The sequence below is a fragment of the Rhinolophus sinicus genome, linkage group LG01, assembly GCF_036562045.2.
Source record: "Rhinolophus sinicus isolate RSC01 linkage group LG01, ASM3656204v1, whole genome shotgun sequence".
NCBI classification, from domain to species: domain Eukaryota; kingdom Metazoa; phylum Chordata; class Mammalia; order Chiroptera; family Rhinolophidae; genus Rhinolophus; species Rhinolophus sinicus.
In genome coordinates this window covers 61,716,804-61,743,988 of record NC_133751.1, presented here as the reverse complement: position 1 = coordinate 61,743,988, position 27,185 = coordinate 61,716,804, and the positions used below count along the sequence as shown (strand labels likewise).

The window sequence follows — 27,185 nt, the reverse complement described above, 5'->3', positions numbered from 1 at the left end:
AGGAAGTGAAGGAGAGTATTCCAGACACAAAAGTAAATGCAAAGACTCTGAGGCATTATATGCTGGACACTTTGAAAGACCAGCAAGGAAACCAGTGTGTGGAGCCAAGAAAGCTTGTAGGAAATGACATCAGAGAAATAGCCAGGGGCCAAATAATGCTGGCCTTTATGGGCTATGATTTTACTCTCAGAGAGATAGAAAGCCATTACAAGCAGGGTTTTAAGCAGAGAAATGACATAATTCAAGTTGTTTTAAATGTATAGCTCCAGTTGCTGTGGGAAGAATAATAGACTGTAAAGGGGCAAAGGTGGATGCAGGAACAGGTAGGAGGTTTTCTAAGAAAGGTGATGCTGACTTGAATGAGACTGCTAGTGGTGGAGATAGGGAAAAGAGGTTGATTCTGGATGTATTTGGAAATTAGAGCCAGCTAGACTTGCTGGTGAATTAGATATGGAACATGAGGGAGAGAGGCATCAAGGATGCCTCAGGAAAGAACTTTCTAACCCAAAGAGCTCTCTGACAATTGAATGAGTTTTCCCTTGATGCAGTTATTCTAGGGGCGGCAGTTATTCCTTCAGAGGGCTCTTCTTCCTCTAGCTTACCTGCCAAATAAGCTCCTAAGAGGTTTTCTGCCCTTACAGGTCATAGGCCCAGGTGACCTGTAAGATAGTTCATGTGCCAAATATTCTGGAACTTTAAGGCAGTCAGACCATGGTTCTGTACATCATAAATTTTTAGCCTAAATGGTTGCAAAGTAAATTTCCTACACCAAATTAACTTTTTAACTGTTGTGTACCTTTTTCACCACACGTGTGTTTTTATACTGGTCAAAATGGGTTAGAATGAACTGCAGGGGCAGATGCTTTGGTATAAGCAGACATCGTGCAAAGTGATGCCTGGGGGTGGGAAATGCTGATGTGTGAAAGGAAGGAGGAGCAGCCCCATCCTCTTGCCCTTAGGGATGGTTATGAATAGAGGCTACATCAGAAGAAAGTGTAATTGTAGAGTAAATAATTGATTTGTAAACAAACACTCTAACATTTTCAAAACCCCAGAATGTTATCTCTTCCAAAGCAACCGCCTTGGGAGTAATCTGCTAATGCTCCATAAATTATACAGTTGTCACAGTGCTGTTCTTGCTCAAAGCTTACTTGGAACTCTTCTTTGGGGTTTGTCCTGGAAATGAGTTAATGTAACTTCCTCCAAAATCCAGTGTCTCCAGTGGTCAGGTCCCTGAGAAGCTGAGCTGTCAAGGATCTCAGATTCTCCTAGTTGGCAGGAACGTTAAAGCTTCAACCCTAGCTGGTGTTTGACCTCCCATGACGTCACTGGTGCCAAGCAGGCATCTAATCTGGGGCAAACCTTGGAGTGAAGGGAATGTGGTTAACACCCCGAAAGCAACACTTTCACATCTTTCTAGATAGCTCTGATTGTCAGAAAGATCTCATTCATTTTGAACCCAACTTGCCTCACCATACCTTCCATCCACTGGTCGTAATGGAGTATGGGGCAGTATTTCCTATGTGCCACCTCCACCATTTTGCCATTTTTGTCATATCCAAATATCACTGGTCCTATTAGTTCTTAATATCTTTCTTTCATTCACATTACCCAGTTTTCACACATAAGATATTTTACTTTAAATGGAAACTACATCACCTAGTAATTGGAAAAACTGTATCAGTCAGAAATGAACAGCATAATGAATAATATCAGAAAGAAGAGAAAGTGATGATATTAAATTCTACTTAGGAAGCGTTGCCTAGCAAAGGTGCTGAGCCTGAAGCAGGCTCTCTTTGTTAAAACAGGAGATTAGCAGATGTTGAGAAGTGTAGAGACAAAGTACCACAAAAATGATACTTCTTCCTTGACATAACCCATAGGCTCAAGAGAACGGAAAAGGGCATACATTTTTCATCACGTGATCCACTGTTATTGAACCTCACTATATGTGTACCACTCAAAAGCATCTCCTATACCCATAGTGGGAGATGTACACACTGGGACCCACTGGCGAAATGGTCAAGCACCTTGGCTGTGGTCAAGCTGATCAGATTCAGGTGGTAGTTCTGTCACCTCCTTGCTGCCCAAGCCTATACACCTTAACCTCTGTCAGCTTCAGTGCCTTCATCTTTAAAATGAGAGTAATAGTAGCTCTTCAGAGTGATTCTTTCTTTTCAAGACATTTGAGCATTATATCCAGGTTGTAAGATGAATATTGAAGAGTATAAATTCAGCGTAAGACTCCAGGTTTGGGGCTGAATTAATTCAGCCTTTGGGCATTCATCAGGCTGTGCTTGTAGCCAACCAAAATCTCTAAGCTATTTTGATATGTTCTGCTACTGAACCAAATCCCCCATTGTGAACTCGTATTGCTGGGCATTTGGGCCTGAGGGAGAGCTTGGCGTTTATTCTTATTATAATAACTAGAGTTTCCCCTTCTCTTTAACCTGAACATTTGTTCAATTCCTTCTACCCTGCATTTGAAGGGAAGGAAGTCAAATGGGCAGAATTGCACTATGATGGGGATGGATGTGAGATTCCAGGTGTGAGTCTGCATTCTGTTGAAACATGAAAATGGAAACTTTTGGCTCAGTATCCGCTATGTATCAGGCACTTTCCTCTAGTGTTTCATTTAATAATCCAAGAACCAGTTAAGGTAGGTGCAATCCCCATTTTACAGGGATGAACTCTGTATTTTTACTTGAAGTTATTAAGCATGGTTAACCATGCAATTTTTTACTTTCTTGGCTTAAAATTTTGTGAATATTTTACCTACTTTATCATGTTGCTTCATCTCCCTCTCCTTTTTTTTGCTTTTGCTTTATAAATACTCCCTCTTTGTTCTAAAAACATTTTGAGATACTCTTGCCTTGATGTTTATCATTTTAACGGTTGTATAATATCCCATTAAGTTATCCTACCATAATTTATGTAACCAATTTCCTATTGTTGACAATTTGGCTCTGTTTGCTTTTTGTGGTTTTTAAAATATTATTATTTTCTGTAATAAATGATCCTATTATAAACATCTGCACGACTATTATTTTGTTCTGGAAATTTCCCCAGGAATGGAATTACTACATCAAAGGGGATTTGTGGCTGTTTATAGAGACTAGCAAATTGGTTACTCAAAGGAGTGTGTGGTATTTGAGAGTAAAAAGAAAAATCTGGTTTTCTACAAAAGAAATGAATTTTCCACTTATTCATAAAATATTCGAGAGCTTGCTAGGTAGCGGGCGCCATGCCAGGGGCTGGGGACAGGGATGAGCACGGCAGGCCGGGTCCCGGTCTTCAAAGAGAGCACGGTGGAGTCTGGTAGAGGCAACGACGCGCTCCAGGTGCCTGCCTCTGGCCGGGGTGGACCGCGCGCCCTTTGGCGCAGGCGAGTGGGAGGTTGCTGTTTGCAAGCTCCGAGGTCTCGTAGAATAAGCAGCGCTTGAACTGAGTCTTACAGAATGAGTAAGAGTTTTGGCACGGGTGTTATATTTATTTTCCTGTGACTCTCTGGCCTTCTATAAAAAAAAAAAAAAAAAGAATTCCCATTCTTGGCCCAAAGAACGTTGGCGGATTCGTAAGCCCCCAACGTCGTAAGCCTCTTTATATCTCCAAGGAGGAGGAAAGGGGGTGTCTTCGACCGCAGGTGCAGGATTTGTGGTCCCGGAATTCCTAGCGCGGCACCCGAGAGAACAGGAGAGGACCCGAGTTGCAGAGACAGCCGTCCCCAAGGAGCAGACCCGATGAGTGGCCCTCGGGGGAGGGAAGACGCGCCCTCCGCGCCAGGCTCCTGAGAAGTCAGTTCTGCTGGATCTGGATTGGGAAAACGGTAAGGAACTCGGAGCGGCTCGGGGTGCAGGGTTAGGGAGCCTCCTACGAGTGGGCTCCGAGGGGAGCGGAGACTGGCAGTCGCGGACCCCGAAGGGACAGGCGGGCGGGGAACCGCAGAGGGGCGGAGCTCTGAGGCCCCGGCCGCGGTAGCGGCCCAGAGGGTCTGCGGGGGCTGCTGTGGCGGGACCCGAGGGCGGGCGGTTCTCCGAGATCGTGACCTTGGCATCCGGAGCCGAGCCAGCGCGCCGTCCTAGCTCAGCCACGAGCCTATCCTCGTGGAGACACACAGCCGGCGCTGCCCCCGGTGAGGGAGCCCAAGCCTGAATGCCAGGTAGGACCAGGAGCCGCGAGGAGGGCGGGCAGAAAGCGCCTCAATGCGGGAGGGGCAGTGGTGGGTCTGGGGGCTGCGGGCTCGGGTGCCAAACGAAGGGCACAGGCCGGAGCAGCTCAGCCCTGGGAATACTGGGTGCGAGCCGTGGGGCAAGTCAAATTACAAGACCGAAGGCTTCCCAGGCGCAGGACCAGACGGCTCAGTGACCCACAAGCGGTGGTGGGTCGCCCTCACGGATGACCGGGAGTGCGCACTGGGATAGTATCTAATGTCTGTGCCTGAGCCTTGTTTCTGCCTGTAGTGTTATTAGAAAGAACACCCTTTCCGCGTGTGTTCACAAGGGAGCAGGCAATTTTGTAGTGTGTGTGCATATGGAAGGTAGGGCCATGGCCTGAGTACCCATCCTGCTGGGCCATGAGCTCTTTTGGAGGATCCTTGGGTCAAACCTCCAGGTGCTTTGGGGACCTTGTCTCGTTGACACCAAATTAAAGTGTCAGTCCCTGGCCTTACTCACCAATCTCCATATTCCTCGGTGGGGAAAAAAAGAAGAAAAAAAGTACCAGATTGATGGAGACTATTATTATTTTTAAGTTACTTTAAAATTGTAATTTCAAAAGATGCATATGGTTTTAAAAAATCAAATAATACAAACGTTTATCTTTTACAGAAAATGCCTATACTAGCATTTGTGTCTATTTATACCTCCCTTGTCTTTTTTACCCATATCGTTTCCTACTCTTCTTCTTCAGTCCCCTCCTTTTGATTCTGTATTCCACCTTCTGCTTAATGAAAGTACCAGTAGAAAATGACGTCATCACCACTGCCTACATCCCTTAAACTCCAGTATTCCCCGCTGGCACCACCCCTGCTGTCTTCAAAGTCTTTCACTGTGGTGGCCCTTGGGGTAGGGAGCCCACTACCAAGAGGGCATTTCATTTACTTGCCTTAACTTTCCCAGCAAGTTGAAGAAAGCAGCGTTGGGGAAGAGTCCAGGAGGAGTTCTGTACTATCTGTTCTTTTCCTTAAACTGGAATTTCCAAATGCAATTTAAGTAGAGTCTGGTACTGAGGAGAATTAAAGGATATTTCCTAAAAATGCTTAGATTTCCAAAAATTAATACTACACTGGTTTGGATTCCTGAAAGCAAAACTTTACCAGTTACACCTTTCTATTGCCCTCCCCCGCCTCCAGAACCAGCAGGGGCACCCATAGGATTTTTCCTCTGTAAGAACTCGGAGGGTGGAGGTTTTATACTTGTGAAGAGGCTCAGGGCCTGTAGCTTTGAGGTGGTGGTGGTGGGGGGTGATGTAAAGGAAGGAGTTAGAGAGGTGGAGGGAAGTAGGACAGGGGGAGCAGGCCAAGACCCCTGAGTGGAGAACAATCCGGGGCACAGGGCCCTGTCGTTCAGAAACCACCACCAGATAATTTTGTTGCCAACAATCATCACACTCAACTCTTTTCCAAGGTTTTTTCTATGCAAAGCCAAAACATACTGAGAAGTGGAAAAAAATCAGCAAATAAACACATTTTTATATGATAAAATAGAAGTGGTTTAAATTACTTTTACTGAATTAATAAGTTTCTTAGGAGCTGTGGAGAGTGTCTAAAATAACCTAATGGCTACTTCAGTCACCACATTTTTCTTTATTTTGTTCATTTTTTCATGTTGCATGACCTTGACTTAGATCCCACACATGTCAGAATATTCAGGTTGATTAGAAGCTTCCACTTCTCAGAAGCCTTTTTGAATGGGAGGTGGGGAGGGGAGGGGAGGGGAGAAGATTTGAAAATAAACACTGATCCTTGTGGTAAGGTAGGGAAGTAATGATGTAGAATGGACTGAGTATCAGCTTGAGTCTGGTAAGGAATCAGGCATAATTCTTAAGAGAACAGGAAAATGAGTGAGTAAGAGGTAAAGGAATCATTCATCATTCATTCATTCAAAATATTTATAGAGTGCCTGGCTGTGTGCCATTTACTGGGGAAAGAAAGATGAATAGAACCAGGCAAGGTCTCTGATCTCCTGAAGTTTACAGACACTTTGGGGAGGCGACCATTGATAAAAACAACTAAGTGTTGAATATGTAATTACAAACTAAGTTAGCTCTCCAAAGGAGAGAAATGAAGTTCTTTGAGGTTGTCTACGCACTACACTGCAAGACCAAGGAAGGCTTTCTCAAGGAGATTTCCCTTGAGCTGATATTCAAAGGTAGGTGAGAATGTTGGGAATATATATGGTTTTGAGGTAGGACCAGAATGTATAGGTTAGGAATTGCATTTGGCTGCTACCGTGTTTCCCCAAAAATAAGACGTAGCCAGACCATCAACTCTAATGCATCTTTTGGAGCAAAACTTAATATAAGACCCAGTCTTATTTTAATAAAATCTAAGACTGGGTCTTATAATATAATACCTGGTCTTATTTTAATATAAGACCTGGTCTTATATAATAAACATATATAAGACCATATTAATTTTTGCTCCAAAAGATGCATTACATCTGATGGTCCAGCTAGGTCTTATTTTCAGGGAAACACGGTAGTAACCAAGAAGTTTAGTTGCCATGTGGTGTTTGCCTTACGGCATGTAGCTACATGTAGAATTGGCATTTCTGGAATTTAGGGAAAGGATGTTTTGTTATCACAGTATCCCTTATGCTGTCTTGAGTTGGTCATGGTTTTCCATTGCTGTTTTTCTTTTAAATTAAATGTTTAAGTTAACTTTATTCTTATCAGTCTATTTTATTGTGCATAATAAAATATGTGCATTGTGGTTCAACTGTGAATCATCCATACTCTCATTACTAAGGTAGATATGTATATAACTTCCATATCAAATTTAGTGTGTATGGTGACAGTTTATTGTTATAACTGAGTACTTTCCTACGTGAAAACAGGTGTGACAGGTAGACTAGAATATCTTCTCTCCACCCCTAAAGCTGCATGTACCTCTTCAGAGTTCCATATACAGTCCTTCAGTAAAGAAATAAAAACTACTAATTGCATTGATGCTGTAAGGAAAACTAATTACAGCTCACAATGTAGTGCATGGGGTGCTCTGGCCAAGCAGCACATTTCATGTGCAAACAAATCTTTTCATTCATTCAACAGTATTTACAGTAAACCTTCTCTATGCCGAGAATTGTGCTAGATACTATGGATAAAATGAGTGAGTAGGACAGTCCCAGCATTCAAGGAATTCATAGAAGTCTAAAAGCAGGAGACATACTCATCCATGTAAGGGGAGGAAAGTATTGTGGTTGCTGTAATGGAAGCATAATTAGGGTACAGCGATGCACAAAGAATGGAATGATCACTTCTACTAAGGAGAGGAGGGGTTGAACAAAGGAAGAGTTAACACTTGAGTTGAGTCTTGAAAAATAAAGGGGAGAGGGCATTACAGAAGAGGGATTTGTGTGCAAAAACAAAAACAGCAGCATGAAAAAGCATGTCAAAGTCCAGGACCTGCTAGTGGCTCAAAGAGTTGAAGCATAAAAAACAAAAAGGGGCGCGTTAAGAGAGAAGGCTGGAGTGGTAGGTAGGCCAGGTCCCAGAGAACCTGCATGCCATCTCATGGATAGCATGATGGTTAAAAGATGCACTGTAAGGTCATAGGGACCCAGGTTTGAGTCATGGCTCTGCCACTTTCTTGATGTGGGGCCTTTGTTAAATAACGTGGCCTCATTAAGTAATAGTAATGAAGGTTGTACCTCCCTTATTGAGTTGCTGTAAGAATTGAGATAAATCATGTAGTACCTGGCACAGATTGTGCACCCAGTTATTGTTGGCTATTATTTTCATTATTTATCCTTGGGCAAAGAAGCCACTGGAGCGTTTTAAGTAGAGGAGTGACTTAGTGAGCGTTTTGTTTAGAGCACAATCATTCTGGCTGCATGTGGATGCTGAGTTAAAGGGGGGTAAATTTAAAGCAGAAAATCTACTTAAAGAGATTATAACCATTGAGATGATGGTGAAGATATGAATGATGGTAGCCACGATACTGGCCATGGAGACAAAGAGACAAATGCTTGAGATGTGTGCGAGGTGGACTCCACTGAGCTCAGTTACTCATTAGATCCCACTCAGTTAATCCCCGAACTGGGATTCTGGTCTGTCATCCTCTGGTTCTATCATCCAAGGGATCTTAAGATAAACAAAAGAAAGTCGGTTATCAAGTAGGACTGGGGAGCCAGTATCTAGGAAGTGCTTATGTGAGAGGACTTAATGAGAGGTACCAAACACGCTGTCTTTCTAATTCAGAAGACCCCTTGACAACTTCTATCATAACATAAAATAGGAATCTTAGTTGATCCATAACAAATAAAATTCTCTCTTTCTCTCTCTCTGTCTCTCATCTCTGGGAGGCTTTTAATTCAAGGTAAATGAACATCAGATGTCATGTGCTAGCCATTGTCATAAAATGGCACATATAACCCTCACTCATGCCTGGTAGATTTGGTTCAACTCTTGCCTGATACTAGCCTGATTGAATTTTTTTCTCAAGTGTCCTCTCACAATCCACTAAGCACTGGCTGAGGTGCCTTTGTTAAAGCCAGTGAGAATTAGAGGATTTAGGTAGTCCCTATTTTATAATGCAGTGTAGTCTTGGTAATCACATCATGCATTCACAAGACGGAAAATAATCCAGACGTATGTGATAGTGTTTGCTGAAAAGTTGCTGGGAGCTTTATGCCTGTTTCCCCCAAACATGGATCCTGGGAAATGCTGATTGAATGTAGTGCTGGGGTTAGTTGCTTGAACAACTGTATCACTATTCAAAGCCACAGAAATGAAATGACATGATAATTAGGCAGAGCCAATGAGTGAGGTGGCCAAATGTGAAATGAGGAAAAATAAATTCTGCCTGTGCCACGGACAGCCTAGAAACTGGATAAACGTGGACTTTCCATCTCTCTGACCTTTGGCAACATATTTAACCTCTCTGAGCCTCATTTTTTACTGGTGGATATTCTTTGATGTCTGTAAAACTGAGGTAATGTCTCCTTCAAAGGGTGGTGGTGATGGTTAAATATATATATGGAAAGTGCTTAAACACAATGCCTGGCATAGGATGGGTGCTTAACTGGCCGCAGTGCTTTGGCTCAACTGTCTCTGAGGTCTTTCCTCACATTGAAAAAAAGCAGGAAGAATAAAGATTTCTTAGGGTAGTTAATCTGAATTAATTGGCTTTTATGTTTTTCTCAACTGTGATTGATTTTTTTCCTCTGAGAACCAGGGTGGAAACCTGTTTTCCTCCACCCTCTGGGAATGCTTATCCATGACAATGGGGGCAAAGGTAATATGATACCTGCAGAGAGGGAGCTAATTTTAGCTATTCTCCTTTCAACAATCTTTCACATACACGCAAGCAAAATTACTAACAAATAGAAAAATGAAGCGATTTGCCTTTTTTATCCTGTGTTTTTTGTTGGTGGAGTTTCTAACAGCAGTTTATTTCTTGTTTTTCATGTAGAAAGAAAGAAACAGGCTCAAAGAGATTGTAAATGTTCCCTTCAATAATCATAAGCTCTTTTCCCTTAGCAAAAAATTCGGTTTTTCTCCTCTTAATAGAAGTTGATAACTGAAAGAATTACCATATCCTCCATACAGTTTTTCTAAATATTCTGTAATTTGACAAAAGCCTTTAGTTTAGTTCGACAAACATCACTTGAGCTCCAGCTGCATACTAGGTGTTGAGTCGGCATCGTGAACTCAGACACGCCAGCCGTGGTATCCCAGATCTGTAGTTTGGTAGCCCTTGCAGAAGAGGATGGGTAGGGAGAGGAGGAGAGATGGTGCCAGTTGACTTGGGAGAGCCAGTGAGTGGGGAACGCTCAGACCACGGTTCTCCACCACAGCTGCAGACCAGCAGTCCATCAGATCATGACGTCCTGCAGGTCATGTTCCAGGTGTGCTCATCCCTATGCCCCAGGCTGGTGCCACCTGAGCCCTTTAGTGCTAAGTGTTTCTCAATTTAGAGATCAGGAGAAAAAAATAGTGAGGAGGCCAAGTGCCTTCTATTTCTGCATTCTTAAAAATCCACTATTCCAAATAAAGATTTGCTCTATGCAATTAGCTGATTTTCACCCTTATCTTTTGAGAGGCAGCGCAGTATAGTGGTTACAAGTCTGGGCGCTGGAGTCAGCTTGGCCCTGTGTCCCAGCTCTACATTGTACTAGTTGTGTGACCCTGGGCAAGTTGTTTCACCTCTCTGTACTCCAGTTTCCTTATCTATAAACTGAAGTGACTAATATTACCCACCTCGTTGGTGATTAAAAGACTTTACGTAAGCTAATAAACATTGTTCAGGTTAATCCAGCACAGTTACTATGTCTTATTCAATGCTAAAACCCCAGAATTTAGCATGGAGCTTGGTACACTGGAGAAGCTGAATGAATGAACAAATCTTGATATGTAGGCTGATGATACAGCAGTCAGTGATTGACAAAGCACTTACGTATCATTAACTCACTTGATCCTCAGCATCTCAGGAAATAAATAAGGGAAATGGGCATAATAGGTACCATCACCTCCATTTTACAAGTGAAGAACCAGGGCACGGAAAGGTGGAGTGACCTGACAAAGAAAGCACAATGATAAACGACAGACGTGAGTCATGCTCTTAATTCCACTTAATTTCTAGCCCTATGATCTTCTCACTACCTGGCTGCCTCTCGATGTTATGCAGGTTTCATGGAACTAAAAGAATGTCCACCAGCAAAAATGAACACACATAACTATTTAGCTTTCTGAAGAAATGAACTTTTTACTGTAAATACACCCAGTCAAATTGTAACTTCAAGTTAAAAGTTGAAGTTTGGAAAGTTTGTATTTTGGGGGATGGGGAGAAAAGCAGAGGATATTTTATGGGAATGAGGAAGTTCTTTCTAAGTGTGAAAGTAGCAGAGAAGCATGAAGGAAAAGATTACAGATTTTGTTACATAAATATTTAAAATACTTATATACAAAACGTCATAATTAAATTAAAAGGAAATTAAACATTAAAAAATGCAGAAATATGCCAAAAGGTTAAAAGTTTCAATATCTAAAGAGTTCATAGAATGTAATAAGAACAGAAGACCTTAGTTTCAAAAAAGTGGGCAAAGGATGTAACAGTTTTCAAATGAGGAAAAGCACATGGTTGATGAACATATAAAATATTTTAATTTTACTTGAATGAAAGAAACAAGGATTGTAAAGATGATATACCAGTTTGCTTATCAAGAATATTAAGACTTTAACGATAATACTAATGGAGGGGGATAAAATGGTTTCCCTCATAACAAATTATCTGGAAAGTAATTGCCTTAAAATTGTTTATAGTCTTTGACCAAGGAATTGAATTTCTCGGCCTCTATCCTAAAGAAGCCATTAGAAATATGGTTTTACACGTATGCCCATGCCCAAAAAGAAAGAAGATATATAAGAAACTATAAAGAAAAAGTGCTTGGTGCTATTGAATGACCAAAATAACTAAAGTGCTGAAGAAGTGTAACAGAAATCTAAAAAAAAAAAAAAAAATTTTTAAATAAAGAGACTTATGCCTAAAAATATTCTTCACAGTGTTTATTTATGAAAGTGAAATGATTAAGATTCACGATAGCCACAGAATATAGTCACAGAAAGCAGGATAAAAAGTGGTGTCAACTCAATCAAGTTTTGCTGCTAATAAAGTTACAGAAAACCTTTAGGTTTGTAGAACTTCGAGGATTTTGGAATTATAGGTCTATATTGATTCATTTAACCCACATAAACTATGCTGTGGGTACTCTTGTTATCCCCACTGTATGGATGAGGAAAGTGAGGCATGGAGAAGTTTCCAAGGTTACAGGGCTAATATTCATTTTTAAAAAAAATCATTTTCCATAGGTTTACTTTCCTTGCAGAATCTCTCAAGTTCTCTTATGAATTAACCCTCATGCACATGTGAAAAATTGAGATCCATGCTAACTGGAGTCAGGTGTATCTTCTTTGAGCTAATCTCTTGGCCAAGGACCTTTTCCAAATCCTCCAGCCTAGGACTTTCAAACTTTAAGCTGGGGTATTATTGACATGTAGATTGCTGAGCTCCACCCCCAGAAATTCTCATTAAGTAGCTCTGGGGTGGGGCCCAATGCCTGTAGTTGTCACAAGCTCCCAGGTGATATGTTAGGTACCCTGCTCTAATCTATCCCTTTTTCAGTTTTTATCACCCCTCACATTGTCCCTTTCTTATGTGAACATTTTCGTTTCTAGAATACTTGTTTTTTTATATTATTCTCCTATCTTCTCATTTCTATGCTGTGCTTTCATTTCTAGGAATAGTGTCATAATAAAATTGTCTGTTACTTTCTAAATACTTATCATGTACTAGAAATTGTGCTAGTGCTTTATTTTTATTATTTTTTCATCTTTTCACCAACCCTGAAAGGAGGGTATTATTATCCTTATTTTAGGGATGAGAAAACTGAGGTCCAAGGACTCCCAGCAAGTGGGAGAAACAAATCCTCTTTACCCCAAAACCCAGGCTCTTTCCATTTTACTGTCCCGCCCTTCTCACATGGTGGTACATGTCACCAGGTCGCCAGTCTACATGCTTTCTCAATCCTCCCTCAGCCTTGTAGCTATGGCCGGTGAGTGTCGAATCTGGAAGCCCCTTCTCTACTCATCACCTATCCCCATCCCAGCTAGGCCTTCTAGGCAGGAAGCATTACCAGCTCTGCCTGTCCACAGCCCACGCTGCACTGCGTCTTTTGTTCTTACCTGGCCATTTACCTTATGTGTTTCCTTTTTTCCATACCAAAGGATTTGTCTTCCTAACTGGATTTGGAACTCCTTGAATGCAAGGTTCATCTCTGGCATCTCTAGGTCCCCCTTGAAAGAGCCATGGTGGGGACTGATTGCCTCTCTTACCCCCCTTCCTACTTTTCTCCCTCCCTATCCTCCTATCCCTACTACTTGTCCCTTCTTGTCTTGGTGAAATGAAGCCACACCAACAAGAAGGCAAAACACGGCCAGGTTTGAGCCTCCTTAATTCCCACCCCTGCGTTGCAGCTGTGGGTGGTTTGCAGCATTTGCCCTGCTGTTCCACAATATCGTGAGGAGGAACTTTCCATGAGGCCCTGCACTTGGCACTTGGTTTTTCTTGAGGGTTTCCAGACACCCCTCCCCTCCTTCTGTATTTACTCAAATTCCATTTCCATTATTTTACTTCCCAGTTTCACTTTGCGTCCTTGTCTTTATTCAAGTATATGCCAAGAGCTCTCACCTGCCCGTTCCCAGCTTGTGTATCTGTGGAGCTACTTCGCCCTGGTGAGGTCTGTTAGGACCAGTATGGTGGGACACATTCATTTGGGCTGTACACTTTGGTTATTGTTCTCCCCTCCCGTCTCCTCCCCCTCCCCCACCTTTCTCTCCCTTCCTCCTCCTTCTTGAGGTCATTATTCCTGTTTATGATTTGGTGGTGTTATCAACCCACTATGACAGCTTACAAATCTCAGGGCTTGTAATCTTCCTTTTGTAATTTTCCCAAAACTTGTCGTTGTCTCCTTGGAAGGGGTCTGATGAGCAGCTGGGCCTCATAGTCAAAGGGTGAGATTTTCCATAGTGCTTTCATTTCCTCCGTTAGTGCAAAAGTGCTGGTTGTGTTTGGGTTACAGCCTCGTGTAGCTGCTCAGCTAAACTGATGCCATCCCTAGTACATAATTCCAGATTCAATTAGTTTTCTTGTTTAGAAGGCTTTTTTTCTAACCCACATTTATGAACCAGCCTTGTGGTCGTCCTGATGCTTCCTTTCGGTGTCTCCTGGGATCTGAATTTTTTCTCTTTCGTGCCTCATTTCATGTGCTGTTCTTGGTAGCATTCACGGTGAAACAATAGTGGGGAAAAAACCATTCTGAGGAATACCATTAACTGTTCCTTTAGTGTTTACAATGTATTAGGCAATGTGGTCAGCATTTTTATGCCTTGTTTTGTTTAATCCTATCAAAACTTTTACTTAGGTATATTCCAGTACAATGGGAAAACTGAGGTTTAGTGAAGTTAAGTGACTTGCCTGTGGTCTCATGACCAGTAAGCAGGACAGCCTAGATTCAAGCGTAGGTCACATAATTCCAAAGCCCATAGTCAAAATGTAGTTTCTGAGAGCTTTCTTCCATCCTTTAAAAATGATCAGGGGTGTCAAAAAAAGTGTATACAAGTAGACACTTTGGTCAACGTTGCTCAAGCAATAGTTCACCATAATCACAAGTGTCTGTGTCTATGAGTTTTTGTTTCTTTATTAACCATTGTCACCCTAATAAACTTTAATTAAAAATTTTTTTAAAAAGAAGTGTCTGGATGCTGATGGTAACCCCTATGAGTACCTCTTGTAATTGCAGAAGTCACACGTGACTTGCATTTATCTTTTGTTACAAGTATATATTGAGTATTACAATTTTAATAGTTTTCCTTTCTTAAAATGTGTATACATTTTTTTTGGCATCCTCTGTATAATGATTTAGCCGAAAGCTCTCTCATACACGGCTGTGACGGTGTAAATGGATACACCCTTTCTGGAGGGCAATTTGGTAATCCATATTAAAAGCTTTTGAATGTTCTTATCCTTTAACAATTCCCATTCCTGAGTTTTTACTAAGGAAATGATCATTAATATGTGCAAAGATTTAACCTAAGGAAGTTCAGGGTGGCAGTATTCATAATATGAAAAATTTGAAACTGGTTCCATGTCTAACAGAAGGAAATTGGCTAAATATAGTGTGATACAGAGAGACAATGAAATATCACATATTCATTATAATTTATGTAGAAAAAGAATATTCAGTGACATAGAAATGTGTTCTTAATATAAGAAGTAACATACTGTAGGATTTCCAATGAAATCCATTTGTGTAAAAACAGATAGTACAAAACAGATTCAAAGAGAAATGATATAGAGCCAGAGACATAGATATGTATGTGGTATATGTAAAAACAATGTGAAGAGTTGTGAGATTAAGGAGATAAAATTCAGACCAATTTTTATTTTCTTCTTTTATCTCTTTTACTATGTAATAATTACTTTTTAAATTGACATCGAGGGTGTTTTAACTTTTTGTTTCAGTTTTGTGTGTTTTTTTAATTGGAAAAATGTCTGGATGTTGTTTTGAAGATGTAGAGTCCTTGGAACTCCATCTTGGCGATTCCCTCTGTTGATGTTCTTATGCTATCGATTTCTGGGCTTGTTTTTGCAGGGCTGAGCTGGGGAACTGATCATATGTATTGCAAGTATTAATAGTTGCATGAAACAGCTTTGTCTGGCATTTCATATCCTTGTGTGATTCAGGTGGGAAAATCACAGCTTACTTGATCCACATCTAAACTACACTAAACATCCCGAGCTAAACTAACTAAACGTCCTCTCCACGCCCCACTGCTACTTGGTTTTGTGACTCCAGCAGCCCCTATATTTCCCTCTAGAGTAATAGCTATCTTTGAGAACCCTCACTGATACTGTAAAGGAAATTTCACACTTCTTTCTTTCAAATTATAGATCTTTGACCATTGTTCACATTTACCAGTGCTCCTATTGTATATTTATAATTTCCCTCACCAACAAGCATTTGTACAGACACTGACTTCTGTGTTCTCAGTTTCTTTAATGACTTTGTTTTCTTAATGCAGGTTTTTATTAGTCTTTTCCTTTTGACCCAGTGTGCTTTGGTTTCCTGACCAGGTCAACTCCCAACTGCCTCGTGCCATTGACTCTTATCTGTTCTCCTATACTCACCACCTTACCTCCCTTCTTTCAGGCCTCAAGGTGTCTTTGAAAAGTTCCTTACTCTTGCTTCAGCTTTCTTGCTGCTCTCATTGCTTTGATCATCTCTCTGCTAGCTTCCTTCATTGACTCCTTCATCGACCCCATTTCTGTTTTAAGAGAGCCCACCTATCTGTCTTTCATCTATTTATTCTCCATTCAGCTGCTAATTCTTAGTCTAATCATTGCAGCCTTTGATTTAGGCCTTCCCTGAAGCTTTTTTTACTTTAAAAACAAGTTCCACAATTTGACTCCTGAGGGGCGCAGAGCTTACTGACTCATGTCTTGTTTTCTGTTGTTGTTGTTGTTTTTAGGGCATACTCAATTGTGGAAGGAATAGTTTAACCTCAGAAAATAAAGTGCTAAAACAAAATATCAATTAGCATTCCCTCTATTAAAACAAATAATATATTTAAAAGCAAGTAATCTTTGAAAACAGCAGTTATCCGTTACTAACCAAAAAAAAAAAATAGAAGAGTTCGCTACAGATTTCCACCTCTAGGAATGAATCATAAGGAGATAATTGGACAAATGTTAAAAAAGTATTAGAAAATAGGTTAATTGAAATGTTGTTTGTAATAGTAAAAAAGAAAGAAATATCGTAAATGTCCAGCAGTAGACCACGATTGGTTGTGTAAATTTTGACTCATATATACCATGAACCACTATGAAGTCACTAAACATGATTATTATGTATTTATGACAATAAACACATATTGTTGAATGAAAAAAACAGGTTGTAGACAACAATGTGTAATATGATCCCATTTCTGTAAAATTGTATATGTATGCATATATATAGTCACCAAAACGAGGTCTCTTGGTGATGGACTTTTGGATGATTTTTAATTTTATGTTTCTTTTCATTTTTTTATACTTTTCAACATTGCTTGTGTATTTTACAGTTAGCAAATATTGTTTTTACACCAAAAAAAGTATTCTTTTTAGTAAATTTTACAACAAACTTTAATTTTTGATTGTTCATTTTACGTTTCCCTTACATTTTGCTATGAAAATATCAAATATTGTTTGCTTTTTATTATCCACACTCACCCAGGACCAGATGCCTTCTCTGCTTCCGTCACCCTGACCACCCAGCCTTGTTCTGCACGCTTTTACACCCTCACTTTGGGAGACATCTATTTCCGCTATTGCATAGTCCTAATTGTTGTAATAGGAAAATTTTCTCCTGCTATGCTGGAAACCTAAGGCATTGTTGTACAGTTCTGATGTTTAGAAAATTCTTCCTTACATCACAACAAAATTTATCTCCTTGGAATTTCTGTCTGTCTGTTCAGTCCTATTCTCTATACCCACCAAAAAAAAAAAAAAAAATCAAAGACCTCTTTCTTTCAGCATCCTGAAAACCTCAATCATGTCCCAAGTAAGAGTTCTTTTCTCCAGGCAAATCCTCATGGTTAGTTCCCCCTGTTGTTTCCTCCTCATGGCTTCATTTCCAAGCTTTCATTGTCCTGTTTGTCTTCTCTGGATATAGGCAGACTTGTCTGGGTCCCCTTCTCTAATAAACATTCATACTAGAGATAATATGTAATATATAGGTGTGGTTTAAAAAATAATAATAAAATGAATACCTATGTGTGTACCTATAATCCAGCTTAAGAAAATTAAGTCTTTGGAATCCCCGTGTGCCTCTACTCAAGTATATCCTGCTCCCTCAAAGAGGTCACCACTCCCAAATTTGTATTTCACATTCCCTTCCTTTGTAGTTTTATGACATATATGTGTTTAGCTCATTATGCCATAACTTGGGTTACTATAATGCACATTAGTTCATATGCAATCTGTAAATAAGGGAATTCTGTCAGAATACACAGAAGTCACATTGTTTATATGAGATTTCCCCCCCATATAAATGTTCTGTACCACTAACGAGCAGCAAGATGGCTGCAAAGTGCACTAACACAGCTGAGTACAGCAAGCTGTGAATTTCTGTCCACAAAGCTCATCCATTTCAAGTTCTTCCTCTTGTCTCACTGTGACCTTGAACATTGCCTGGGAAGTGCTTGTTACACAGTTCTTCCTGATCTTTGGATGTTTTGTCCTAAGACTGCTTCCTCAACCCTTCCTTAAACCTTCTCCTAAGAAGCTATCTTCCTCTTTTCTGTAAGATGAATTTTCATATTTGCAGTAGTATTTCTTTATTAAGAATGTAACGTATCTTCTAATTATCCTAATGTTTTATTAGGATTTTTATTGGTTTTATTAATATTCTGGTTACAAAGTCATGTAGAATTTCTGTGATTTTTTTTCCATAGGAAAACAACCCATAATCTCAGTTATTTTTAATGCATCGTTTTTCACGAGAGCATTTTTTATACATATATCACATTATATCAGAAATGCTTGTATCCCTAAACAATGCATTATTTAATTTGCATTGTTTTGAATTTTGTACAAATGGAGTCATGCTCTTTGCATTCTTTTGCAATATGCATTTTTTTAAACATTGTATTTGTGAAAGTAACTCAGGTTAATGACAATAGCTGTGGTTCATTCATTTTCACTGCTGTGTAGAATTTCATCGTATGAGTGTACCAAAATTTATTTATGTATTTTCCTGTCAATCAGTAATTGGTATTTGCAGGTTCGTGCTGTTATGAAAAAAATGCTGTTATAAACATTTTTGTACGTGACTCCTTGGCACATATGCAAGAGTCCTCGGGCAATCTACCCAGGGTAAAGGTGCTGGACTTAGGGTATGCAATCTTCATGTTTACTAGACAATGTAAAATGGATTTCCAAAGTGATTTTGCCAATTTAAACTTCCACTATTAGCGTATGAGAGTTCTCATTTATCCACATCCTTGCCAACAGTTGAGTTACTGCCAGATTGTTGTGGTTTTAATTTAATTACAGGTGTGTATGTGTTTCTTTCCTTGTCTATTCATATTCTTTTTCTCTATGAAATGCCTGTTGATGTCTTTTGCCCATTGTTTTTCCATGGAGGTTTCAATTTTTCTTTCAGTAGGAATGCCATACTATTCCCTTTTCAGTTACATTGCTGCACTTATCCTCTTCCAGTTTGCAGCTTGTCTTTTCACTTTATAGGATCTTTTTTGTGAACAGTAGTTCTTCGTTTAATAAAGTTGAATTTATCATCTTTCATTGTTTGCACTTTAGTTTACTTTTTTCTTTCCTTCGTTCTTTCTTTCTTTTTTTTTTTTTTTTGAGGAGGGCGCAGTTCACAATAGCCCATGTGGGGATTGAACCAGCAACCTTGCTGTTTTTAGCACCATGCTCTAGAGCTAATCAGCCACCCCTACTTTACTTTTTTAAGAAACATTTCCATATTTGAAGTTATAAAGACATTTCTTTACTGTTTTTTAATAAAATTTGAAATTTTCTCTGTAAAGTTCTTGCACATCTTTAGTTCATTCAATCCTTAAGAAAATTAATTTTTTTCTATTATAAATTGTACCTATTTACAAAATATATATATTCTGTTATTGATGATTAATAAAAATGCAGTTGAGTTTTATATACTATATATCTGGAAACTTTGCTAAATTCTCTTATTAATTCTAATTACTTGTACGTAGAGTCTAAGATTATCATGTTGACTGTAATGAATGATAATTGTATTTTTCTTTTCTAACTTTACACTTTTGATATCTTTTTGTTATGCTCCTAAACTGGCTAAAACCACTGGAAAATGATAAAGAGAAGTGAGATGGGGCATCTTTGTCTTGTTTCTGATTTTGAAGGAAGGGCTTTTAACATTCGATCATTTAGTGTAGTGATTGGCACCTCTGGCAGCCAGTTGCCATGTGTTTTGGAGTGCATTGTTCTCATACTTGATTGGGAAATGCTCAACTCTAGGTCAGCCTTGGAGAAAGAGGCAAGATTGCATGCTTTAGATCTAAATTACTTCGGCTACATAGTAGGAAAAAGGCTTCTGCATGTAGTCCACCCTCTGTCACTAGAGTTTGACATTGGGTTTAGGGCCCAAGCCCCAGCTAATATTCTCTGTGCTTGCATTTTCTTCTGAAACCTAGAGGGCAGGTTTCCGGTAGTTCTGAGTCCCCAGCCAAAAACCACTTCCTAAGGCAGTGGAGTAAGTAACAGAATCATACATGGTTGGACCCCACCCCAGAGTTAATGACTCAGCAGGTCTGGGGTGAGGACTGAGAATTTGCTTTCTAAGAAGTTCCCAGATGATGCTAATGCTGCTGGTCCTTGAACCACACTTTGAAAAACACCGTCCTAATGTTCTCTCCTTAAAACATCCCAACAGTGGATAGTCCAGAGACCATCAAACAAAATTATTAAAGTGCCTGAGAAGGAATGAGGAAGATTGCAAAGAATGCCAGCAGCTGCCTTGAGTTCCACCTCTGGAGAGTGACAGATAGCCACCTCCAAACACGGGAGAATGGAAGGAGAGGGAAACATGGGAGAAAATAGGAGATTCGGAAAAGAATGATGGAGGGAATTCATGGGAAAATATGAAGGGAGACCACAAATAAGCAAATACATCAGGTGGGGCTGATTATTCAGTTTACATCCCACAAAGAACATAGAGGGGAAGAATGACAGTGATACCTGTGTAGCTTTGGGGAGGGGAAGTGACAGGACAGTCATTTAAGCAACTGCTCCTTGTGAAAATCTAGTCCACGTAGAGATGGGCCTCTGCCAAGTAAGACAGTGAATGCTGGATAAACCAGAAACCCATGCCCTAGGAGGTAAGAGAATTAATGTAAGCTTCCTATTAAGCAGATAAACTGGATTTATTCTTAAAGTAGAAAAGAAAAGGGAAAGTAGGACAAGCAGACAAGGCTTAAAGTAAAGTCATGTTCTTCACAGCAGGATCTACAATTCCTGCCAGAGCCTCTTTGACTTGGGCTCAGGGCCAGCGAGGTGGGACAGGAAGAATCATGCAAGGAAGAAGAGGTTGAGGCCATTACCTGTTGGATGGAAAGCAACATCAGAGATGCCAGGGAGAGCCAAAGTCTAACTCTGCACATGGGGCTGGAATCATATGATGCTTTTGATACTGGTTTTTTTCTACTCATCAACAGTGTGAATAAGCAGCTAAAAAAAAGAAAAAGTAGGAAAGGCATAAGTTCTCCATTCCCCTTCCATATCTGCTGCCAGCCATCTCCCTGTTAAGGGCTAGCTGGCTCTCTGTGACATCATGTATTAAAGCTAACTCTGGTTTGATAATTCACGTCCAATATATCAGAGCTGAAAGAAATGGTAAAGGATCCTTGCTGGTCGAGTTGGTCCCATACAGTAGGAGTGGCTTGCCAAAGGTCAACCAGAGTAACTGCATTCATTTATTAATGCTTTATTTTACATATTTGTCAAAGAAGTATTTTACGTATTTGACTGTTTGATTCAATTAATTGACTTTTATTAAAACATATACCTATATCAATAGCCCATATTTGTTCTATAAAATCTGAAAAGCTTGCCTCAGATATATATAGTATCTTACCTCTGGGTAAAAACTCAAGTAGCTTCATATGTGTAAGTGTATAGAAACCAATGAGAATTATACTTCTAGGAAGGGTTTTGATCCCAAAATAGCTACAAACCATTTTTCAGCATTTTCAGCATTGTTCTGTGATCCACTGACTCTTGTGAGACTAAAGGTAAAAGCACTTTAAGTTCCAAGAAAGATAGGTGCAATATAAATTCAAGATAGTTCTGAGAAGTGCAGATTCTTCTAGTGGGACATGCAGCTCTCATATCCACACTCACCCAGGGCCAGATGCCCTCTCTGCTTCCGTCACCCTGACCACCCAGCCTTGTTCTGCATGCTTTTACACCCTCACTTTGGGAGACATGTAATTTCCACTGTTGCATAGTCCTAATTGTTGTAATAGGAAATTTTTCTCCTGCTATGCTGGAAACCTAAGGCATTGTTGTACAGTTCTGATGTTTAGAAAATTCTTCCTTAAATCACCCCAAAACCTATCTCCCTGTCTGTTCAGTCCTATCCTCCATACCCACCTAAAAAAAAAAAAAAGTCTAAGACCTCGTTTGGCATCCTGAAAACCACAATCGTGTCCCAACTAAGAGTTCTTTTCTCCAGGCAAATCCTCAGGGTTAGTTCCCCCTATTGTTTCCTCCTAGTGGCTTCATTTCCAAGCTTTCATTGTCCTGTTTGTCTTTTCTGGACATAGGCCAGCTTGTCTGGGTCCCTTTCTCTAAGACTGAGATATACATATACTTGGAGACATACCACATGTGAAGTCTAGACCACAGCTGAGTGTGGTAGGACTCCCTCCTGGGCCTTGTTAACAACCCACTGCTTTAGCAATCACTTGACCTTGCAGCTCATATATTGCCTATAGGTACTATAGACCACCACCACCACCCCTTTTTTTTTTTTTTGCTATTTGGATACAGTTGCTAAGTCAGTGTCAAAAACACCTATCTGAGTTATTGAAATCAACATTGATTCTTTTATCTGCCATTTTGACAACTTCGGCAAAGAGAAGTCAAAGATAATCTAGAGTGACTTGGGCAAACTGGTTCATGACTATTTCAACTGTGGTTTCTAAGAGGTGCAAGACCTCCACGTGAAGATGTATTTCTCATTTCTTCCATGTGGTTGCTCCTCCTGACCAGGATCTGCTCATTGTCCTGGACCTATATCAGTGCATTGTCTGCCCACATTACCTCCTCAATACCTGACGCTGTGTCATCCCTTGTTTTTGAAAACTCCAAGTTGACTTTTGGAAGTGCCTGCATTTTTGTTGTGGTTGTTGTTGTATACTATTTTCTTATCCCTCTGATCTCTGTGCCAGATTCTGTCGTTTGCTCTTTTAGGTTTGTTGAGTCTACTTTATGACTCTGCTTTCTTATTTTCTACCTACAGTATCCACTTGAAAATTTCTTAAAGATTCTTTGGTGGTGAATATCCACTTTAATCATGTAAGTCTTTGATTCATGCTGTCTTCTAAAAACAAATGCTTTCTTCAGAACTTTAAAACTATGCCACAGTAGCTTTATGTTACCTTACATTTGAGGGTGCGGGAGTGGAGAAGCAGTTTCTGAGCTGGAAGAAAATCTAGTTCTCCATCTCTCATTTGTGGGGCTCAGACAAGAGGATGGAGACACAACATTACTGTTTTCTCTTAGCTCAGAATGTTCATAAACCTCATGGGGATAGTGGGGCTGGGTGGGAGGGGGGACCGGGAACATCAATATCATCTAATGCCACAAGTTGAACACTTCTGAGTTGCTACTCTAGCCCAATAGGGAAAGGTGTACTGCCATTCAGGTAAACTCAGTTGTCATTCACTTTGTACTTGGACAGCATAGGAATGCTTGACAATCTAGACTCTACTCGTTAGAATTTAGCCAAATAAAATCTCTCTTGGTTGCTAAGGAGTCTTTGGAATGAAAGTGACCAAGAAAAGACCATGTTCTCTGACTAGACACATGGCAACAGGACAGTAAGACTAATTCCTTATTTGAAAGCACCCATTGCACAATACTTTTTGCTGACTGGACCAAGGGTCACATGAAAGTCCATGATAAATGACTTGCTTTTCTTCAGAGTCATTTATTAACCTCAGGAGTGTGGCATGCATCACCAAGAGACTAATCGGTGCCATTGAAAGGACGTAAACCAGAGTTTTCTGGACCATAAAGGGGAAGATGGAAGAAAGGAGGGAGTGGGTTTATCCTTGCCTTTGCTACCATCCCAAACATGGCTGCCTACCACCTTGAATAAGAAATGGATAAAGAGTCTTTGCCTACACATATGAGAAAGCTGGGCCATACTATGATTTTAGCCCTCTGCCTCCAGGAGTGAACCAAAGGCACAACTGGAGAGCTGGGCTATGCATGAGGCACAAAACAACTTATTTATTTAGTTGACTTTTTTTAAACCAACATACTGGTGTGTGTACAATTAAATGAGTGTGGTCTCCTATGTAAAGTCCCTTGAAAAGCTTTTCATTTTTTCCATGATGTTTCTGTTGCTCAAATGATTGTTGGGGAGTTGGGTGAAAGAAAACACACATACACACACACACATGACAACCACCTATATCTTACAACTCAGAATTAGCTACTGTTAATATTTTGGTATTTTTGCTCCCACTAGTTTTTTATTTAAGAAATCTCTTTCTACTCTTTCTCATTAAAATGAAACATGGCTTTTTTTTTTTATAGAGATTGCAAATAATGTAGAAAAGAACAAAAATGAAAAGTTTTTTTTAAACACCTAAAAGTCCATCATTAATGTTTAGTGAACATTATTCCAGACATTTCTCTATATATCCCATTCGAATTTTGACAAAGTTTACACCTTAGAGGAAGGATTTGTTTTTTGGAAATAGGTCAAAGTTGCCGGGAGCAAACAAAGTCCAGTGAATAAGGTAATGATTAAGCTGAGTAACAAGATTTTGGTGCCAAGTCAGGTGTAATTGGTTTTCTTGGACAGCTCAGAAATTGGCTCCAAGAGAGGCACCCATGTCAGAAGTGTTCTGAGCACCCACAGGGACTGCCCTCTAAGGGGCTCTCTCTGAAGGACGTGTACATGGAGATGGAAGAAGCCTTGGAAACTATAACCTCTAGAACGGTGCCAGGTCCTTATCTCTGTGGATGCTCAGGTCCTTATCTCTGTGGATTCTCTGTTTGCTCATCTTTAATGGGATGTTCATAATATCCACTTTTCACAAACTGTTATGAGAATCAAATTAAGTCATAAACATGACAGTTCTATTGCAAACTGTCAAGACCTATACAAATGTAAGGCACTATTATTTAAATGTGTTTGTCAAATCAGTCTTGTTTCTTGATGGGCACACCTACAGACGCAATCACTCCATAGATAGCCACATCATCAAATCATCAGTGAGTAGGACTATTCTCTCCCCTTCTGCTCTCCTTAGGCTACAGGTGTAGCCCTTCACAGCTGCCTTGCCCTTGACCTTGTGGTCATTTTACCTGATTTTTCTAATACCCAAGTGTAGACAAGGGAAATCAGAGACGGGAAATCCAGAGTGAAGGGGGAATCTGTTAGGGATACAGTTTGAATGACCACTGCTGGCATTTCTAGCTTTCAGCACTGAGGGTTGGGGTGAAGGGGTCGGATGAATGATTTCAGTCTAGTGTGTCTATTTTGGAATTTTAAAAGGATCTGATCAATTTACTGTTTACCTGAAAGTTCTTTTGACATTCGAAACTCATCAACTCATCTTTCACAGAACAAAGGAATCTGAGACCTAGAAGATTTCTTAGGAGTTCCCATGATCTATTAAAAAAAAAAAGGAAGGAAGACTTAAAACTACAGTTACCTCATCTATAAAAATGGGGGTAATAATAACTGTACCATCCTAATAGGTGGTTGGGATGACTAAATTTCAGGCACTAGTATAATCTGGCACATAAAACTGCTCAATAAATGTTAGCTATTATTTTTGGTGCCATTATTAATACAAAGATTGGAATTTATGACTCTATAAGTTAGAAAAGCATCAATATATGCCATCTGTGACTTTGACACACGAAAGAATGTTTCATCAATAATGAGCTACTGTTACTAATATGTAATTTATGGATATAATTTCACCACTTGTAAAATCTGCATTTTTATTTGTATTCATTCATTCATATATGTATTGAGTGTTTGCTATATACAAAGTGTTGTGACATCTACTGAGATGTAACAGTGAACCAAGCAGACATTGCCCTCATCCCCATTACTTCATTACTGCCTAATGAAGAAGACAATCAATAAACAATTACGGAAATGAGTATTTGATTATAACTTGTTGTAAGTGCCATGATGGGAAAGTATAATTCTATGAGGTTGTGTAGCTGAGTGGACCCCATCTTGTGTGGATGGATGGGGAATGGGAGGGAAGATTCAGGGAAAGTTTCCTTAAGTAAATGACATGTGAGCAGAGAAAGAACAGGACTAACATAGCAAAGAGTGAGGAGAAGCCATTCCTGATTTAAGGAACAACAGAAGCAAAGGCCATCAGAAAGAAGCCATTGAAGTGATTTAAACAAGGACATGAAATGACCAGATCTCTGTATTAAAAACTCACTCCCAGTGCAAGGAGAAGAATGGATTGCAAGGGAGTGAATGTAGGAGATAACGTAACAGGCCATCACAGCAGGCAAGAAAATTAACAGAATGACATTAGTTTTGTCTTCTTAACTTTCTATTTTGTTTGCTGGGTTCTTTTGTTGGAGATTCTACAATGCACATTAGACTGTTAAAGACGTCCTTCTGATGTAAGGGTCAAGAACACGGTTCTTACTATGACCTGTAAGGCCCTGCCTGGGTTAGTGCCCTTCAGCCCCAGCCTCATTTTCTGCTCCACAACCCATCACTCTCCCTACTCCAGTTGTGACTGACTATGTCCTATTCCTCCCAGCCCAAGGCCTTTGCTTCTGTTGTTCCTTAAATCAGGAATGGACTTCTCCTCACTCTTTGCTATGTTCGTCCTGTTCTTTCTCTGCTCACATGTCATTTACTTAAGGAAACTTTCCCTGAATCTTCCCTCCCATTCCCCATCCATCCACACATGATGGGGTCCAGTCAGCTACACACACTCATAGAATTATACTTTCCCATCATTGCACTTAGAACAAATTATAATCAAATACTCATTTTCTGGAATAGCCTCTAAAAGACAACAACAGATTTCAGAGTAGATTCTGCAAAGTGAGGTAATGGGGACTGGAGGAGGCCCTTGGGAGGGTCCATTCCCAGCTGGGACAGTTCGCTTGGTCTTGACCTTTGGTTTTCTCATTTACTAAGTAATTCTCAAGGCTCCACCAGCCCTGATAGCCTAGGTACACAGCGTGTATGCATACAGTTCCTGGTAGCTGGCCCATACCACTTGCCTTGGAGAGATTCAGGAAGCAGGGAGGTTGTCTGTTGAGCACATCACTGCATCATTTCTTAAAGAAAAAAAAAAAAAAGAAAACTGTTTTTCAAAGGGCACCTACATGACTCTGCGGCTGTGTCAATAGGGCTACTTCAAAGTAACATGTCCTTCCTGAGGGTGAGGAAAAGTCTGAGGAAAGAATGGATTAGAACGGCCAGTGGAAGAACACTGAATCGGGAATCTGAAATCTGGTTTCAGCTAAGGCTTTGCCAGTTACCAGTTGTGTAATATGGGGCCAGTCACTGAATCCCTGGAACCTGTTATCATGTTGTTGTTGCTGTTGTGGCTTGTTTTCAGCATCCTGGGACTAACACTAGTAATCTCTTCCCCATCTAGCTCACAGGGGTGTTAGTAATGCTCCATCTTTTCTTCCT

General features: G+C 40.1%; 1 protein-coding gene across 2 annotated transcripts in view; it reads left to right on the top strand.

Annotated features, from left to right (window-relative positions):
• The first annotated feature begins 3,371 nt into the window (after nt 1-3,371).
• The window catches only part of CASR (calcium sensing receptor), a 67,067-nt gene continuing 43,253 nt past the window's right edge, over nt 3,372-27,185 (top strand). Inside the window, exon 1 of one of the 2 annotated variants that reach the window (XM_019714025.2) lies at nt 3,372-3,826. The gene's annotated coding sequence lies outside the window, so the exon portion shown is untranslated. The other variant, XM_019714026.2, reaches the window with a different exon arrangement.